The sequence below is a fragment of the Rhincodon typus genome, chromosome 8, assembly GCF_021869965.1.
Source record: "Rhincodon typus isolate 14 chromosome 8, sRhiTyp1.1, whole genome shotgun sequence".
In the NCBI taxonomy this organism is placed as follows: Eukaryota; Metazoa; Chordata; class Chondrichthyes; order Orectolobiformes; family Rhincodontidae; genus Rhincodon; species Rhincodon typus.
In genome coordinates, this window is record NC_063339.1 from 79,980,142 (window position 1) to 79,986,141 (window position 6,000).

A 6,000-nucleotide genomic window follows, 5' to 3' on the forward strand; every position below is an offset into this window, starting at 1 on the left:
ACCATGTGTAGATGGCTCCAGAACTGACTGCACCATTGTATATTTGAGCTAGATGCCCTGAATTTACCGAGAAATGTACTCTAGCAAGATCCTCCGAACTAACGGTGTCCATAACTTGGTAGAACTTAGCATTCAGTTTGAGAATGAGAAAATTAGGTCAGAACCAACTGTGTTAAACTTAAATAAGGCTAATTACAAAGGGACGAGGGCAGAGTTGACTGGAGTGGACTGTGAGAGGAGTTTAGCAGAAAAGACAGTTGAGGAAACATGGCAGACATTTAAGAAAATAGTCCATGACTCACAGCAAAGAAAAATCCCAGTGAAAAGGAAGGATTCTAGGATGGGAATAAACTAAATATGGTTTAGCAAAGTTAAGGATAGTACAAAATTTAAAGAAAAAATGTACAATGTGGCAAAAATTAGTGGGAAACCAGAAGATTGGGAAAGTTTTAAAGCCTTCAAAAGATGACTAAAAAACATATAAGGAGAGATATAATAAACTATGAAGGCAAGTAACATAAAATTGAATGATAAGCACTTCTTTAAAATATAAAAAGGGAGAGAGAGGCCAAAATAAACAAAGACCCCTTAGAGAATAAAGCTGAGGAAATAATAATGGGGAACCAGGAAATGGCAGAAGAATTGAACAAAAATTTTGCGTTAGTTTCCATATTAGAGGACGAGAGGCTGAAAGGTATTGTAGGCAGGGGTGTGTGGAGAGATACATACAATAACGATCACTAGAGAAAGGTGCTAGGGAAATGAATGGAGCTAAACACTGATAAATCCCTCAGACTGGATGGATGCATTTTTTTTATTCATTCACAGGATAAGGGCTTCACTGGCTAGGCCAACATTTATTGCCCATCCCCAACTTCCCAAAGGGCAGTTATGAGTCAACCACATTGCTGTGGGTCTGGAGTCACATGTAGGCCAGACCAGGGCAGCATGGCAATTTCCTTCCCGAAAAGGACATTAGTGATCCAGATGGGTTTTTCTGACAACCAACAATGGATTCATGGTCATCATCAGACTCTTAATTCCAGATTTGTATTGAATTCAAATTTCACCATATGCCATGATGGGATTCAAGCCTAGGTCCCCAGAACATTACCTGGGTCTCTGGATTAACAATCGAGTGATAAAACATCCTAGAGTTTTAAAGGAAGTAGCTACAGAGATAATGGACGTAGTAAATAAAAAACTACATCTCATGAATGAATTTTAAAGAGGGGAAAATCAAGTACATAATTGTCATTCAGCATCATAGGAGCAGAAAGGCTGATGTTTCAGGCCTAGACCCTTCATCCAGCTCTGCACCTTGTTGTCTCGGATTCTCCAGCATCTGCAGTTCCTACTATCTCTGACATAATTGTCATTGTTGCTAACCTTCTGCAGCTCCCAGTGTCCTATAGGAATGGTATTGATGTCAGCTGGAGTCACTGGTTATTTGTGAAGGCACAAATGGCATGTGACATTGAGAGAGCCAAGGCAGAAAACATCCAAGGCAAGTTTTACTGAATGATCCAAGGAATTGAGTTGGCTGCATTTTTCCTCTTTAGCCCGGGAGTTAAACTGTACAGCTCAATGTGATATTTTACAGTGCATTTGAGAACCTAATGTTAGCTAGACTTGAAGCACAATACCTGTAGTAATTATTGATACTGTCAAGCGATTTAATGTTGAAAGCATCTGTATTGAGAAAGAGAAGACTGTATCACTGTGGGTATGACAACAACTTGCATTCACACAACAGTCTGATACAGTAAAACGCACTAAAGTATTTCACAGGTGTATTATCAGATAAAGGTTGACACAACATTATAAATTAGTGAGTAAAAGCTTGGTGGACTGCAAGAAGCATCTTAAAGCAGAACAGGGAGAGGGGTTTAGGGAAGAAATTCCATAGGTTAGGCACTACCGATGGAGTGAAGGGAGAGGGGAGATGCATAAAGACCAGAATTGGAGAATGCATAGATTTCACTGGGTTACAGGGCTGGAAGAGACATCAGAAAGGGAGCAATGTCATGGGGGAATTTGAAAAAAATGATTAAAATTTTAGAATTTGACTTGCTCCAACATTCTATAGCATTCAGGTTGATGAGCACAACTGAAATGCTACTTGCACTGTTGCACTGCCAGTGGATGCTGTCTTGTTTAAATCAATTGATAGAAGAGTATCAATAGTTTTGAATGTGGTCTAGTGACATAGCAGGTTATATGTGCTGCATTGTGAATTCAAACCTGTGGACTTTTGAGAGGCAAATTGGATTGTGAGAGGAGTGAGAAAGGCAGGTTATCAAGGAATTTCAATAATAACTGGTTAGCGAGGGAGCAGTGTCAGGGGTCCAGGTTACTTCCAATGTGCAGCCTTCCTTTCTTGCGACAATGCAAGGTTCTTTCAGCAATTTATTAGTCTTTGGAACTCTCTTCTTCAAAAGATAGTGGGAGCAGAGTACTGGAATATTTTTAAGACAGAGTGGATCGATTCTGGTTAAGCAAGAAGGTGAAAGGTTATTGGGATAGATGGGAACATGGAGTTAGGTTGCAATCAGATCATGATGGAGAAGGCTCAAGTGGTCAAATGGCCTATTCTGCTTCTAACTTACAATTCTCCCAAATATGACCGTGTTCAAGCAACTCTGGCTCAGGGGAGTCCACACCCAGTGCCACGAATTCTGGTTGACCTCTGTAACAGGGGTGCAAGTTCAATAGAGTCTTAATGGAACAGTTATAAAAGAGTGCATGGGGACATGGACGTTTCTATTTTGATCTTTGACAGGACATTTTGAGAGAGCAGTTGGCAAGGTACATGAACCTTATGAAACAATTCTGAGGAAGGGTCACCGGACCCGAAACATTATCTCTGATCTTTTCCTCACAAATGCTGCCAGACCTGCTGAGCTTTTCCAGCAACTTCTGGTTTTGTTCCCGATTTACAGCATCTGCAGTTCTTTTGGTTCTTATGAAACAATAGTTAGGCCACAGATAGTGTACTGCATCCAATTCTGCTCATTATTATGTGGAGAAGGATCAGAATCTTGGAGAAAGAGTGGTTCTAGGAGGAAGACTTTTGACTACATGGTTAGGTTGGAGAAGCTGGGGTTGTTTTCTTTAGAGCAAAGGAGATTGGGGAAAAATATGATCGATGTGCAAGAGATTATGGCTGGCTTGGAGAAAAGCTGTCCTCATAAATTATTTAGGTATTGGGCTGGAGATGTGGGGCAGCATCAAGAAGTTTTATTTTAAACACACACTACGTGGTAATGACCTGTAATTTTCTACCTACTGGGGCAGTTAAAGCAGATATGATGAATGTTGTCTAAAGGAAATGGAAGGGCACTTGAGGGCTATGGGGGAAAGAGTGGTGAGATGAAACTGACTGGCAATCTCTCTTGAAGCCTTAATGGATTTGATGGGCTGATAGGCCTCCTTCTGTGTCACCATAACTCTATGGCACTTACGCAGCCACCAGGAAACTCAAAAAAGCATTGAAGACGGTCATAACTGGATTTTCCCCGTTGTTTTGATGGGAGATCCGAAAATTCCTTGCTGTAGTGCAATGACAATGCTCTCACCACTGACCCAGAAGGTTGTGGGCCCCAAATCCTGAGACTGGAATAGTTAATCTAGCCTGATATTTCGGAGAACACTGTACCCATTGGCAACAAGACCTGAAACTTTTTTTTATACAGTCTGTGTTTTGCAGCTGAAATACACTGCACAGTGTAACAGAGGCAGATTGAAGTAGGGCTTGCAAAAAGGGATTGGATAATCAAAGGATGGAAATAAATTGCGGGGCTATAGAATACAGGTAGGGAGCAGGAATAGCTGAATTGCACTTGCAGACAGCTTGCATATCAATTATGTGTTGAATGGCCTACTGAGTTGTAATGATTCTATGATACAATCATAGTGGAGTTAATGATTAAGTTGCTGCATTACAACAATACGTAAAGTGACAAAAGTTAACCAGGGTAATTGCCATACCATGATTTCCTTTGATATCAATCCACTTGGTCTTTTCTAACACTCTGGATTGTTTCAGGATTGTATGGTAGGTTTGCCATTCAATCTCGTGCTGAACAGATCCGATCCTGTTCTTTGTCTTGGCATCTGTTAAATCTCCTGTGAGACATAAAGCAACATAAATATGAAATCAGGGCTGTTGGAGTACATCAGTGAAAGCCCTGGTCTCTCAGTGTCCCCAGGATCCAGAGTTGCCCATCTCAACATCAATTGGCACAATGGGGAGTTGTCAGTTTTCTTGTTTTCTGGCATATTTTTTCCTAACCTTCTGAGAGATCAAATCTTTGACTCAAAAAGATGATAACTTATTAAAAGCACTCTGGGCACCAGGAAATGCAAATGGGTAATCAAAATGAAGCATGGCCATTTCTCATTAAGAAATTCCTACATTCCCAAGGATCCTATTTCATCTAACCTCATGAATAAATCCTTCCTTTTCTTTTCACTCACATGCCACTTGCCTAATTTCCCCTCAAATACATCCATCTAAAGTTCCCCACCAAACTACTACTCAATATGGTAACAAGTTCTATAGTCTAATCACTTTGTGGGAAAACAAGTTTCTCCTGAATTCCTAATTTAATTACGACCCATAGTTTTGGACTCCCCGACAAATGAAAACCACCTTCTCTAATAGGCTATATCAAACCCATTCAGAATATCAAAGACCTTTATCAGACCGTCCCTCAGCCTTCTCTTTTCTAGAGTAAAGATCCTCAGTCTGTTCAAACTTCTCTGATATCTATAACCTCCCAGTTCTGGTGTGATTCTTGTGAATCTTCAATGTACCCTCTATACTGACTTTATTGGAGTAACATGGAGACCTAAACCATGCAGAGTACTCCCAAGTGTGATCAAATCAAACAGACTTGCAGTCTTTGATTCTTTTTTCTTGTGGGAGGCAAACTTAGGAAGGAAATGCACAAACCAGTGTTCTACCACTAAGGCACTGTGCTCTGGCATATCAGCATGTTGCCAACAAGATGGAAGCCTCAAATACAGGCTTCTGTTCTATTTTCAGGCAATGAAGGGAGTCTGGAAAATTTACACAAGTTTGGACTCTTTTACTTTTGCAGCTTGTGAAGCTGCATACTGGCATCAGATATTGAGAGGAACTTTTAAACTGCATGCTATTCTAAAAATAAATTTGTGTGATGTGCTAGGATTGTACACATATACAACGTCCCTTGATACTGGCACTTGGTGATTCAGGGGTTACAAACTGTCTGTGGAGATGTTATTGGGTAGTGCAAACAAGGATAACATCATAGAATCCCTCAGTGTGGAAGCAGGCCACTTGGCCCATCGGATCCACACCAACTCTCCGAATACCAGCTAAACCCAGCCAACCTCTCCAACCCTATCCCTGAAACCCTGCATTTCTCATGACTAAGCCACCTAGCCTACACATCCCTAGACACTAATGGACAATTTAGCATGGCCAATCCACCTAACCTGCAAATCTTTGGACTGTGCCAGGAAACCAGAACATCCGCAGATGCGGGGAGAATGTGAAAACTCCACACAGGCAGTCGCCCGAGGCTGGAACCAAACCTGGGTCCCTGGCCCTGTGAGGCAACAGTGCTAACCACTAAGCCACCGAGCCACCCTGAGCTAGCTAAATAATTTTGCTACCTTATGTCACAGTTACAAAAATTATGAGTATCACCAAGAAAGAGACAAACTGTCGAAGTACTTCCTCTTGCATTCATCAGGGAAATGCAAGAATACCAAGTTTGAAAGGGAATAGTAATTTGTCATTCATGAGCAAGAGGGTGCTGACAAATTGGAAAGTGGACTGATTGATCAGGGCATTGACAAGGAGAATGAACCCGGGGAAAAGTTACTCCAAAGCTTCTATTTGAGTTCTATAAAAGACAAGTCAACTTTGATTTGGTAAGATGTGTCATGGAGAATGTATTAGGGAACAGTTTCCACGAAGTGTCTGTTTAATTGAAAAGGCTCAATATC

At 41.0% G+C, this 6,000-nt stretch overlaps 1 protein-coding gene across 1 annotated transcript in view; it reads right to left on the bottom strand.

The window, feature by feature from the left end:
* Positions 1-4,092, bottom strand: part of tmem62 (transmembrane protein 62) — a 50,939-nt gene extending 46,847 nt beyond the window's left edge. Inside the window, exon 1 of the mRNA XM_048599638.1 lies at positions 3,991-4,092. The gene's annotated coding sequence lies outside the window, so the exon portion shown is untranslated. The remainder of the gene's footprint in view (positions 1-3,990) is intronic.
* Positions 4,093-6,000: the final 1,908 nt, after the last annotated feature.